Here is a 12,275-nt window from a genome sequence, read left to right on the forward strand (position 1 = left end):
TCTTCATCAGCATTTGCTAAGCCAGGAGATGATCCGGATGAGGACAATTTCCATGGCTCCCGGCATCTGGAGCCCTTCTTGCGTTAGAGAGAGTGGGCCTGATGCCATCGTGGGCCCAGCCCCACCTGCACCCCACAGGGACAGGGCATGAGGAATGGAGAAGGTGTGGTGTCCTTGGGCACAGCCAGCCCAGAGATGTGGTTCTGCAAACAGAATGAGGGTACAGATGAGTCTGCCTGCATCGCCATGGGGCTCCGGGGGCTGTAGGAGGTGGGAGAGAAGCAGGTAGAGGAGGGATCCAGCAGGCAGAAGAGCAGAGCATTCTTCCTGGAAAGGGAGAAAGAAGGACGCACCTGGCCGGGCACCGTGGCTCAGGCCTGTAATCCCAGCACTTTGGGAGACAGAGGCAGGCAGATCATGAGGTCAGGAGATGGAGACCATCCCGGGAGGCGGAGGTCCCAGGAGACTGGTGACACCCTGTCTCTACTACAAATACAAACATTAGCTGGGCGTGGTGACAGGCACCTGTAATCCCAGCTACTCAGGACGCTGAGGCATGAGAATCGCTTGAACCTGGGAGGCAGAGGTTGCAGTGAGCGGAGATCGTGCCACTGCACTCCAGCCTGGGCGACAGAGCGAGACAATGTCTCAAAAAAAAAAAAAAAAAAAAAAAAAAAAGGACGCACCTTTCGTTTAACAGCTCAGTGTTCCAGTGACCGGAGGTGAGGTCGCAGCTGCTGGTCCCACAGTGCCTGTCTCTGGCATTAGTTGTTTAGATGTCAGAATTGGTGAAAAGTTTGAGATTGTACCAGCTGGTCCAGGAAAGGTGATGGGGGAGCTATAAAGCTTGCAGCAGGGCAGTCAGGGCTGTCCGGTGCACGGGGACTCCAGGGCACATGAGCCACACTGTGCTCAGGGCCAGGCCTCCCAGGAGTGACCCAGACCAGCCTTTTCTTTCTCATTCTCTCACTCTCTGAATTCAAAAGCTTGAACATGCCACGAAATGTCCACCCAATAAAAAGAAAGTATTTGCCTCCTGGGCTCAGAAATGGTATTAAGGAAATTGCAAATCTACTGACTGTGACAGAAAGCAAATCAGTGGCTGCTTGGGATGGGGTGGGGTGGGAGGGGCTGTAGGGAGGGATTCCAAAGAAGCACCAGGAAGCTTTGGGAGTCGTGAAGCTCCGGGTCTTGACTATGGTCATGGTTTCGCGGGTGCGTACGTGTGTCAACATTGATCAAAAAAACAAATTATTTTTTGAAATGGAGTTTCACTCTTGTTGCCCAGGCTGGAGTGCAGTGGCATAATCTCAGCTCATTGCAACCTCCACCTCCCGGGTTCAAGTGATTCTTCTGCCTCAGCCTCCAGAGTAGCTGGGATTACAGGCACCCACCATCACGCCTGGCTAATTTTTTGTATTTTTAGTAGAGACAGGGTTTCACCATGTTGGTCAGGCTGGTCTCCATCTCCTGACCTCAGGTGATCCACCTGCCTCGGCCTCCCAAAGTGCTGGGATTACAGGCATGAGCCACCACACCTGGCCTTGTTCTCTTGTATGTCAGTTCCCCCTCCGTGAGGCTGCTAAACATCCTCACAGCACACACACGGACACACACCTGCATGCCCTCATGCAGTTTGCAAGGCAGTGGTTCGAGTTACCTGTTAATCCCTCAAGCGTGCTCATCTCGCCCTCCAAACCTGCCCTCTTGCAGGGTCCATGGTTCTTCCAAGTGTCCTGGTCACAAGGCAGCTGGATCGACACTCAGAGGTACAGAGCAGAGCAGAGTGTGGTCCCTGAATCTGTCTCGCCCCCACCATCTTTACACACAGAGACCTTCCCAGGAGCTGTGACTTGAACTTCACAATCTGCAGGGTCCACCCAGGAGCCGCGTCCTCCTCACAGGCAACGGGACCTTCCTCTCTCCACCTGTGTGGGAAGATTGGCAACAAAAAATAGAGAACGTGGGAGGTAAAACACTAAGGGGATGGGCCACACCTGAGTGTCCCCAGGACAAAGGAAAACACTGAGGGGATGGATGGGCCACAGCTGAGTGAACCCAGGACAGAGGGAAACACTGAGGGGGTGGATGGGCCACAGCTGAGTGACCCCAGGACAGAGGGAAACACTGAGGGGGTGGATGGGCCACACCTGAGTGACCCCAGGACAGAGGGAAACACTGAGGGGTGGATGGGCCACACTTGAGAGTTCCCGGGGCCGACATAAAAAACTATTGGGATAAACCAAACCTATGAGTCCCCAGAGTGAGGTAAACACTAAAGGGATTAACAGACCACACTTGAGGGTCTCCAGGACAGAGGCAAAACACTCAGGGGATGGATGGGCCACATCTGAGGGCCCCCAGGACAGAGATAAACATTAAGGGGATGGGCCACACCTCAGGGTCCCCAGGACAGAGGGAAACACTAAGAGGATGGGCCACACCTCAGGGTCCCCAGGACAGAGGGAAACACTAAGAGGATGGATGAACCACAACTGAGGTTCCCCAGAATAGAGCTAAAACACTTTGGGGATCGACCACATCTGAGAGGCCCAAGGCAGAGGTAAACCCTAAAGAAATGGATGGACCACACCTGAGGGTTCCCAGGATCGATGTAAACACCAATGGGATGGATAGACCACACCTGAGAGTCTCGAGGACAATGGAAAACCACTAATGGGATGGATGGACCGCACCTGAGGGTCCCCAGGACAGAGGTAAACACGAATGGGATGGATTGACCACACCTGAGGGTCCCCAGGACAGAGGTAAACACGAGTGGGATGGATGGATGGGACCTGAGGGTCTCCAGGAAAGAGGTAAAACACTGAGAAGATGGATGGATCACAGCTGAGCATCCCCAGCACAAAGGAAAACACACCTAAGGATCTCCAAAACAGAGGGAAACACTAAGGGGCTGGATGGCCCACACCTGAGGATCTCCAAAACAGAGGGAAACACTAAGGGGCTGGATGGCCCACACCTGAGGATCTCCAAAACAGAGGGAAACACCAAGGGGCTGGATGGCCCACACCTGAGGGTCCTCAGGACAGAGCAGCGAAGGATGGCTGTTGCTGGGATGATAATTCCACATCTTTGGAGAACAAGAATTCCAGGTGGTTTTCTTCCCTCCAAACAGCGTGGTTATGAACTAGCTCTCACTCCAGGAGGCTTTAAGGCTCCATATAATACCTGTAGTAATAAAGAAAAACAGGCCAGGTGCCACATCTCACTCCTGTAGTCCCAGCACTTCGGGAGGCCAAGGTGGGAGGACCACTGAGGCCAGGAGTCTGAGACCAGCCTGGAGAACGTAGCGAGAGCCCATCTCAGTAAATAATTTCAAAAATGTTAAAAAAAAAAAAAAAAAAAAAGAAAGAAAAACAAATAGTGGCAACTGTCACAACATATTGTTACAAACAAAAATTGACACCGAGGTGAAAAAAAATCAACTTTTTTTTTTTTTTTTTTACCAAAACGATGCCTCAGTCTAGGAAGAGGTGCTTCCTCTCCGGAAGCAGCTGAAGCCCTGAGCTGCTGTGCATAGGTGGACAGACTCTCCAGGAGCCCCCGGTGGGCCTCGGATCCTCCACGTCAGCGCCTCTCTTGTCCCTCTGCTGGTCCACGGGGGCCACTGCAGCTGGCCAGGTCTCCTGGGAGTCACAGGGGGCCATGGGTTCCACCCCAGGGCCCACCTCATCAGCACAGCGCTCTCACCATCTGAGCACCAGCCCAGAGGAAAAGGAGAAAGAAAGGGTGATGCTGATCCCCCAAGCAAAATGGAAACCCCTCCACCTCCCACCCTCAAAAGCACCCAACAATGGGCCCTGGGCACTGAGGGCCTCACAGGGAGTTGTTTGCATCACAGTGAAATCTACAAAGTTCCCATGGCACGTGAGTGGATGCTTCATCAACATGGGAATGTCCAGCTGCCCCAAGGAAGGCTCCAGTCATGTTGAGATCTTTGAATAGGAGCAAGGGATCAAGGCCGATGGCCTCTCTGAGGACCTCAGTTTCCATCCATGCGGGCAAGCTCCCCTTTCGGAATCTGGGTTATGGTTCCCGAGATGGGGACAAGAGGCATCTGCTGACGGCTATATTTACAAAAATCCATCAAGTCGACACGCTTGTGAAAGTCAAAGCAACACAGTAACTCACTGGAAAAGTGAAAGTTTCTCATCTTCACACCCGTAGAGATAATGGGGGTGGGGTGGGGGCAATCCGAACACATGTGTGTGCTCTGTGCACTCACCGCCACCCCTCTCCGCTGCTTTCTGGCTCCTGATTTGCATAGTGAGAAGCAGACACCAGGCTTGAATCAGGAGGGACAGCGCCTTGTCCTAGTGAGTTTGGGTCTTGAGACAGTGAGTAGCAAGGGTGTAGAGAGGAAGGGATTTATCGACAAAGTTATCTGACTTTGATTCTTGAGCTCAATAGGGAGAGTTTGAATAACAAGGGACACCGATACTAACACACATTAAATAGACAAACTGCTTCTAATATTTGATAGGCAATAAATGTCGCATTTGTTTATACTTCTAAGCAAAGTCAAGTCTCGATCTCAGTTGCTCATTTTCAGAGAGTGAGAAAGTCCAAGATCTCATGGGCCCCTCCCCTTCCTTGGGTTATGGACACCAGGGCCCTGGGGAGGTCTCCTGGGAGTCAGAGGGGGACATGGAGGAGAGCGGAGGAGAGAACGCTGTTCTTGGGTGTGATTAGGTGGCTGTCAGATCCCTGCTCCTACATTCAGTAGGGAGTGACCTTCGGAAAATTATGTAGCCTCCCTAAGTCTCGGTTTTCTCATCTGGAAAATGGAGCTGATGATAATAATCCTCATCTAGGAGAACAGTATGTGTTGATCATCCTCATGGCATTCTTTTTAAGAGCTGCACAGCACTCCATTGTATGGGCATTAAATCATTTATTTATTGTGTGCAATCTCGGCTCACTGTAACCTCTGCCTCCCAGGTTCAAGCGATTCTCCAGCCTCAGCCCCCTGAGTAGCTGGGATTACAGGTGCCCGCCACCATGCCTGGCTAAATTTTGTATTTTTAGTAGAGACAGGGTTTCACCATGTTGGCCAGGCTGGTCTTGAACTCCTGACCTCCGGTGATCCGCCCACCTCAGTCTCCCAAAGTGCTTGGATTACAGGCCTGAGCCACCACTCCCGGCCCATAGACCTAAATATAAAACACATTTGTTGAACGCCATGAAACCAGCAGCTTTGCTGTCACTACCAGAGGAACTCACATGATTTGGAGAATTTTCAAATAGGGATATTGATGCAAACAAACAGGAAAGACCAGCAGCTCTGCTCGTCTCGTCAGAGACCAGAACCTGCCCAAACCACCCAGCATCCCTGACTGATGACGGTGACTGACTCATGTGAGGAGAAGACACAGCGAGGGGAGACGCCTGTGGAAAGCAGATGGCCTGAGCTCTGTGCGCACGCCCTAGTCCACGGGTAGATCCATCAGCCGCCGTGGAAGCCTCACCGACTCAAGGTGTTAGTGTACAAATTCAGACAACTGTTGGCGGAACACCAAGCATGCAGACACAGGAGCGGTTCCTGGGAAGCCACGCATAAGAAACAAACAAAAAATGAGCAGAGACGGCTGTGGCTACACACTGCTCACAGAATTTACAAATTTAGTACAGGCTGGTTACAAACAAACGCACAAACAGTAACAACTCTCAGCAGAAAAGAATCAGAATCCAGAGTTGAAGAGTCTATAACCCAAAGTATCCAGTGTTCAATGGTAAGTTACAGACAAAAGAAACAGGCAAGTGTGGGGGGAAAGTATCCAGTGTTCAATGGTAAGTTACAGACAAAAGAAACAGGCAAGTGTGGGGGGAAAGTATCCAGTGTTCAATGGTAAGTTACAGACAAAAGAAACAGGCAAGTGTGGGGGGAAAGTATCCAGTGTTCAATGGTAAGTTACAGACAAAAGAAACAGGCAAGTGTGGGGGGAAACCAGTTAATAGAAACCGTCTTTGTGTCCCCAGATGTCACACTTAGCAAACGAAGACTTCAAAGCAGTTACTTATGTTAAAAGAACTAAAAAAGGGCTGGGCACGGTGGCTCACACCTGTAATCCCAGCACTTTGGGCGGCCAAGGCGGGCGGATCACCTGAGGTTGGGAGTTCGAGACCAGCCTGATCAACATGGAGAAACCCTGTCTCTACTAAAAATACAGAATTAGCTGGGCGTGGTGGCGCATCCCACTATTCAGGAAACTGAGGCAAGACAATCGCTTGAACCTGGGAGGCAGAGGTTGCAGTAAGCCAAGATCGTGCCACTGTACTCCAGCCTGGGCAACAAGAGTGAAACTCTGTCTCAAAAAAAAAGAAAAACAAAAATGACTTATGAAACATCAAGCACAACATATGTAGAATGAGAGTCTCAGAAAGAAAGAAGAGGGGAAAGAATTATTTATAGAAATAATGGCTGAAAACTTACCAAATTTGATATAAAACATTAATCTATAGAATCAATGTTTACTTTTAGTAAAATAAAAATCAAGATATCCACTCCTATACACCTTGTGTCAAGCTATGAAAAGACAAAGAGTAAATATTGAAAACAGTAAGACAAAAACTTCTCTTCATGTACAAGAGCACCACGATAAAATTAGCCACTGATTTCTGATCAGAAACAATGGTGAAACCAGGCACGGTGGCTCATGCTTGTAATCCCAGCACTTTGAGAGGCCAAGGTGGGTGGATTACCTGAGGTCAGGAGTTCGAGACCAGCCTGGCCAACATGATGAAACCCTGTCTCTACTAAAAATACAAAAATTAGCTGGGCATGTTTGTGCATGCCTGTAATATCAGCTCCTCGGAGGCTAAGGCTGGAGAATCGCTTGAACCTGGGAGGCAGAGGTTGCAGTGGGCTGATATCACACCACTGCACTCCAGCCTGGGCAACAAACAGAGGGAGACTCCGTCTCAAAAAAGAAGAAGAAGAAGCAGAAGAAGAAGCAGAAGAAGAAGCAGAAGAAGCAGAAGAAGCAGAAGAAGCAGAAGCAGAAGCAGGAGAAGGAGAAGGAGAAGAAGAAGAAGAAGAAGAAGAAGAAGAAGAAGAAGAAGAAGAAGAAGAAGAAGAAGAAGAAGAAGAAGAAGAAGAGGGAAACAATGGTGGGAAGGCAATGGGATGGCATAGTCAAAGAATGAAAGAAAAAAAATTGTCAACTAAAAATGCCATGTCCAGCAAATCTATCCTTTAAAAATAAAGATATTCCCCAATAAACAAAGACAGAAAATTTGCTGCCAGCCATCCTACCTTATAAGAAATACTAAAATAAAACTTCTGAACTAAAAGAAAGGCTTGATTCTTCTATTTGAAAATACTGAATTGATTTGTCACTGGTATGTGTGTATATGTGTGTGTGTGTATGCCGAATATTCCAAAATTTCTCATGCACTTTAACTTTTATTGATTTTAGAAGCAAAAATATTGCAAGTATATAAAAATATTCTTTGAAGGTTTAATTAGTTCAATTTTTGTACTTTTTTAGTCCTATGAATTTTAATAATAAAGAATTGATTTAATTTTTGATGAAGTCTAGCTGAAGATAGTAAAGATTAATTGAAACAAAAGTTATAAAAATTTTATTCAAAACTCACAATGATAAACAAGTATAAAAAAGTAAGCTGTATGTCTAAGTTGATGCAAGGCAAGAACATATTGTGTGGGGAAGTTAGAATCGCAGGCAGAGGAGACCCTGGAGCAATAATCCCTGGAAATAACAGAAATTTCAGGGACAAATCCAGATCCTCAAAAGCTGTGAAATTGAGGGAGCCTGAGCAGAGATCTCCAAGGAACCAGGTACTATCTGTGTGCCAGGGTGAGAAGACAGAAAACGGACCAGGTCTGTCTCTGACAGGTTGAGCAAGTGGAGTGGGAAGGAGGGATCTGGAAGGCCAGGAGGGTGGAGGGAACTGCAGGGGTGGGTGATGGTGGGCGGGGCTGGGCTTTAGCTTCCTCCTCCCACTGCCCACCCCACCCTTAGGAGCCCTTTGTGAGGGGGAGGCCCCAGCTCTGTGATGTGGGCCTGGGCCCCAATAACTAGTCCCAGAGGGGATGCCCAGGGCTCAGCTGCATGAGGACAGCAGTGCAGTTGACATGGACATTCTCTTTCCTCTGGGCAGTGTTATTGGTACAGAGCTGTGCCCCAGCCCCATTCCCGAGATCATCCATTTCGTCCTCTTCATTGTGTTTAGCCTGGTAATCCTGATCATCTTACGCCCCTACATTCCCAGGGAGCCGTCCTCAGTGCCTCCCAGAGAGGAGAACAGCGAGAATGTAAGGAGCCCTCAGCCCACACCCGGCAGAGAATGATTCTATTTTTCCTGCTCTCTTTTCCACTTTTCCACATCAACCAGAGGCGCTCCTGTGATGGGAAATCTCCCTCTAGGGACAGCAGGGCAGGCAGGGGTTGGAGTGGGCATAGGATTTCCATCCCAAGCTCCCAGACCATCTGTGGGGGTGCACGGGAAGCATCACAGCAAAAGCAAACCCCGGGACTCAGCAGCGAGGACCCGGTCATGAGAGGGGTGAGGTCTCTTTGGGAGGACAGGCCCTGAGCCCGGGCTCATCAGCCGCCTTCCCACGCAGGTGCCTCAGGGCCCAGCCTCTGTGCGAGGTGCTCTGGCGGCTGTGCTGAGCCCCTGAGAGCCTCCCACCTGAGACTGGAGTCGCCTCTGGCCTCCCCGGAAGCAGAATCCTCCCTGCCAGCCCAGAGGCACCTGCAGACCCAAGTGTGTGTGTTTCCCAAGCAGCGAAACAGGGACTGAGGACGCCCAGGGCGGGCCTCACGTAGAAAACCCCTCTGTGCTTTTCAAAGAAGGAAACCAGAAAAGGTTATTATGCACTTTAGAAACCAGTGAAAGAGAAGCACACAGGGCTCCGTGAGCTGGGTGGAGAAAGTGTGTCATTCACGAGCACTGTGGGTCTGCAGCTGTGGGGACAAGAGACTGAGACCTGGCCTGCGCCCTCTTTCTTGTCCCTCAGGATCAAGCTGAAGAGGGGAAATGGATCAGGATCGGAAATAGATATATCACTTTGAAAGGTAAGGCTCTGAGGGTCCCAGAAGCCCCAGAGATGACAGCTTCACCTGTCCCTAGGAACAAGCACCAAGTCTCCTAGGAAGTCATCTGCAGAGGCCTGATGGGGAAGCTCCTGGTAGGGCAATTGGAACCCGGGATCTGTCTCCGATTCCCTGCTGGGATGAAGCCATGGGGTCCAGGGAGCGGGTGTTGCCCAGGAGGGGACCAGTGATCACCTGGACGTGCAGGAGGGGATGCAGGTCTATGTGGGCAGCTGTTTAACATGGCTGAGTCCTCTGAGACTGCCCCTGTCCTCTCTCCCCAGGAGGTGGTCGTGACCCCCATGATGGGGCGTGTCGGGAAGCACTTTGGAGATGATAAAGTGCTGCTCACTGGGCACCTGGCTATCACTCTTGGGGCCCTGTGGCCTTGGACAGGGATGCTGGGGCTCCAGGGTCTAATCCCCGATCCCGGGGTCTCCCCTAAGGGCACATGCACTCAGCCTCCTGTAAGTCCCAGTTCCCTCCCTCGCCGCCATAACCCATCTCCTGCTTTCCAGATTGCAGAATTCTCTTGAAAGAACTGGACAACCTTGAGGTCTACGCTTTCCTGCTGAAAACGTGAGGCTCTTTCTCCTTCTCTCCCATGTCCTCCTTCCTACCAGGGCCTAGGATGCCACCCCCAGGGCCTGGGGCTGATCTGGGAGGGGAGATCACAGCTGTGATGCCACTAAAGCCCTGGGCAGGGGTAGGCAGAGCTTTGTGAAGTCAGCAGGGGGGGCCCTGGAGGGGTGTGGACCGCAGGTGCCCAGTGCTCCCGGCTGCAGCCTGTGCCTCCTGTCTCCTGCAGGTGCCTGAGGAAGCTCCCTGGGGGAAAGCAGCTTCCACTGCCTTCTAAGCTGAGACCGCCTGAGCAAGTTGTTCAAACAAGGCCCTTGGAGAGTTCACTGGCCAGGTGGGGGGTGTGGGAAGGCTTCTCCCACCAGGTTGTCCGCACAGGCTCCTCGGCTCCTCTGGCCTCCACGCCATCATCAGTCCCAAAGACCTCCATAGGGTCCTCTGGGTCTCTGTCATCCCTGAGCTCCTCCAAGCTACCAGTGTCTTCGTGTCCCCTGAAGCACCCTTTATACGAGCCATACGCAAGCACCCTATCGGCAAACCTGGGCATCTCCATAAAATCCCTGGGGTTTCTGTCATCCCTGAGCTTCTCCCAGTGACCAGAGTCTTTGTGCTCCCTGGAGCATCTTTCACACAAACCACGTGGGCGTTCCCCTCCCTGACAACAGAATCCTGGCCCGGTGTCCTGGTCCGACTCCAGGCAGGCTGATTCTCAAACTGACCCCATAATATGTCCAATGTGCGACACCCCTGAGCTGTGTAGCTGGTGGGTGCCTTCTAGCCCTGGAGTGATCCGAGGCATTGGTTGCCACAGTGATCCCAACCTGGGCCTCTCCTGGAGGCAGGAGGCTGCTAGAGCCTGGTGCCACTGCACCTCCTCACAGTACCCATTCGAGCACCCTAATCTTCCCACCCCCCTACCAAAGGCTTCCTTCTAGGGAGACCCCACATGCAGGCAGGTGGAGGCAGGGGCCCCACTTTCCTCAGCCTGAACGTGCCAACGCTGCTGGACGCACAAGACACCAACATCCCAGACACTCCCATGGACACCGCATATCTGACATCCACGAACAACTGGGAATCTCCTGAGGACAACTTGGAGGCACGTCCCCTCCCTGATCTGGGCACCCCACAGATGCTGGAAATGCGTGTTCTAATGGATTGGGAGAGGAACGAGTGGAGACGCTGGCTGTGTCTAGGCCAAGAGCCAGCCTGTTCCAGTGCACACGATAAAGTGTTCAAGGCAGTTTATTAAAGTAAAAGAGAAAATACGACCTCCGTGTTAGTTTCCTGTGGCTGCTGTAACAAGCTACTACAGGCCTGGGGGTTCACAGCAGCAGAAACTTATCCCCTCACAGTCCTGGGGGCCAGAAGACAGAAGTCAAGGCCTGGAGAAGGCAGGGCCATGCTGCTCCTGCGGCTCCTGGGGAGGAGCCTTCCCGGCCTCTACGGGCCTCCAGCGGCTGCTCTGGGGTTCCTGCGCTGCGGCTGCGTCTCCAAGACCTGCTCCGTCTTTCATGGGGCCTTGTTGCCTGTGCAGGTCTGGGTCGAAGCTCCCTTGGCTTCTGTCTGATAAGGCATTTAGGGCCTGCCTGGATGACTCAGGATATGCTCCTCCTCTCAGGGTCCCTCCCCTAATCATATCTTTCACCATACAAGGTGATGTTCACGGACTCCATGGCTTAGACATGGGGTATCTGCGGGAGCCATAACCTCTGAGTCATTCAGAAGAGGAAGGGGAATACAGAAAATTGAGTCTCTCTACTAGAAGTTAGGAAAGGAGAGAGAAAATAGAACTTTAGAAAAGCCAGGACAAAAAAATTAAGTGGTGGAAATAATTCTCATAGATCAGTAAAAACCAGAACCATAAATGGACAAAACAGAGCCTGTCCAACTGGACACAAAACAAAATCTAGCCAGACGTTGCTTACAAAGGACACGGTGAAGCGTAGAAAGGTAGAAGGCAAGAGGGTGTGGAATATGCAGTGTGAATGCGGATGGGAAGAAAGCCGGGGTGGCCGGGTCAATACCCAACCTAGACTTAAAGACACAGAGGCCCTGGGAATGGAGACTGCCAGAAGACGCCGCGGCCAGAGCCTATGAGGGTGAGAGTCAGAGAAGGTGACCAGCTTTGTAGAGGAAAAGGACCTCCCTGAAGGCTGTGGGGCCCGTTCCAGCCTGGCTCTGGGAGGACAGCTCCGACCCATCCTCCCGTGGGTGGGGTGGCCCTGGCCCAGACTAGGGATGCTGCAGGGAGGGCCAGAGGGACCTGCTGTGATCACGAAGTTGGGAACTGCCTAAACTGTTCACAGGGCCTGTGTGTCCAGACAGGAAATCCAGGCACATGGAATAGGATTTGCAGGCCATGGTTGCTGAGGACAAGGCTGGGTAAACACTGGGCTGGTTTCCAGGAGATGGCAGTGAAGCCGCAGGGAAGCCTAGGGAGGGCAGAAATGCACAAGGAGGGGTGGAGGCCACAGCCTGGCTGGTCCTGGTGTCGGGGGCTTGGGGGAACCCTGCTCCTTTCTCTGGGAGCCCTGAGTCCTCAACTGGAGGACAGGAGGTGGAGGTGCTGGTCCCTGAAGCCCGGGCAGCATGAACTGTGTGTGGAGC

At 51.7% G+C, this 12,275-nt stretch overlaps 2 pseudogenes; one reads left to right on the forward strand and one right to left on the reverse strand.

Annotated features, from left to right (window-relative positions):
- Positions 1-371: 371 nt before the first annotated feature.
- On the reverse strand, positions 372-3,671 carry LOC129487011 (uncharacterized; annotated as a pseudogene).
- Positions 3,672-8,080: 4,409 nt separating this feature from the next.
- LOC129485942 (uncharacterized protein C5orf60-like) lies at positions 8,081-10,936 on the forward strand (annotated as a pseudogene).
- Positions 10,937-12,275: the final 1,339 nt, after the last annotated feature.

The sequence above is a fragment of the Symphalangus syndactylus genome, chromosome 7 (genome assembly GCF_028878055.3).
Source record: "Symphalangus syndactylus isolate Jambi chromosome 7, NHGRI_mSymSyn1-v2.1_pri, whole genome shotgun sequence".
In the NCBI taxonomy this organism is placed as follows: Eukaryota; Metazoa; Chordata; class Mammalia; order Primates; family Hylobatidae; genus Symphalangus; species Symphalangus syndactylus.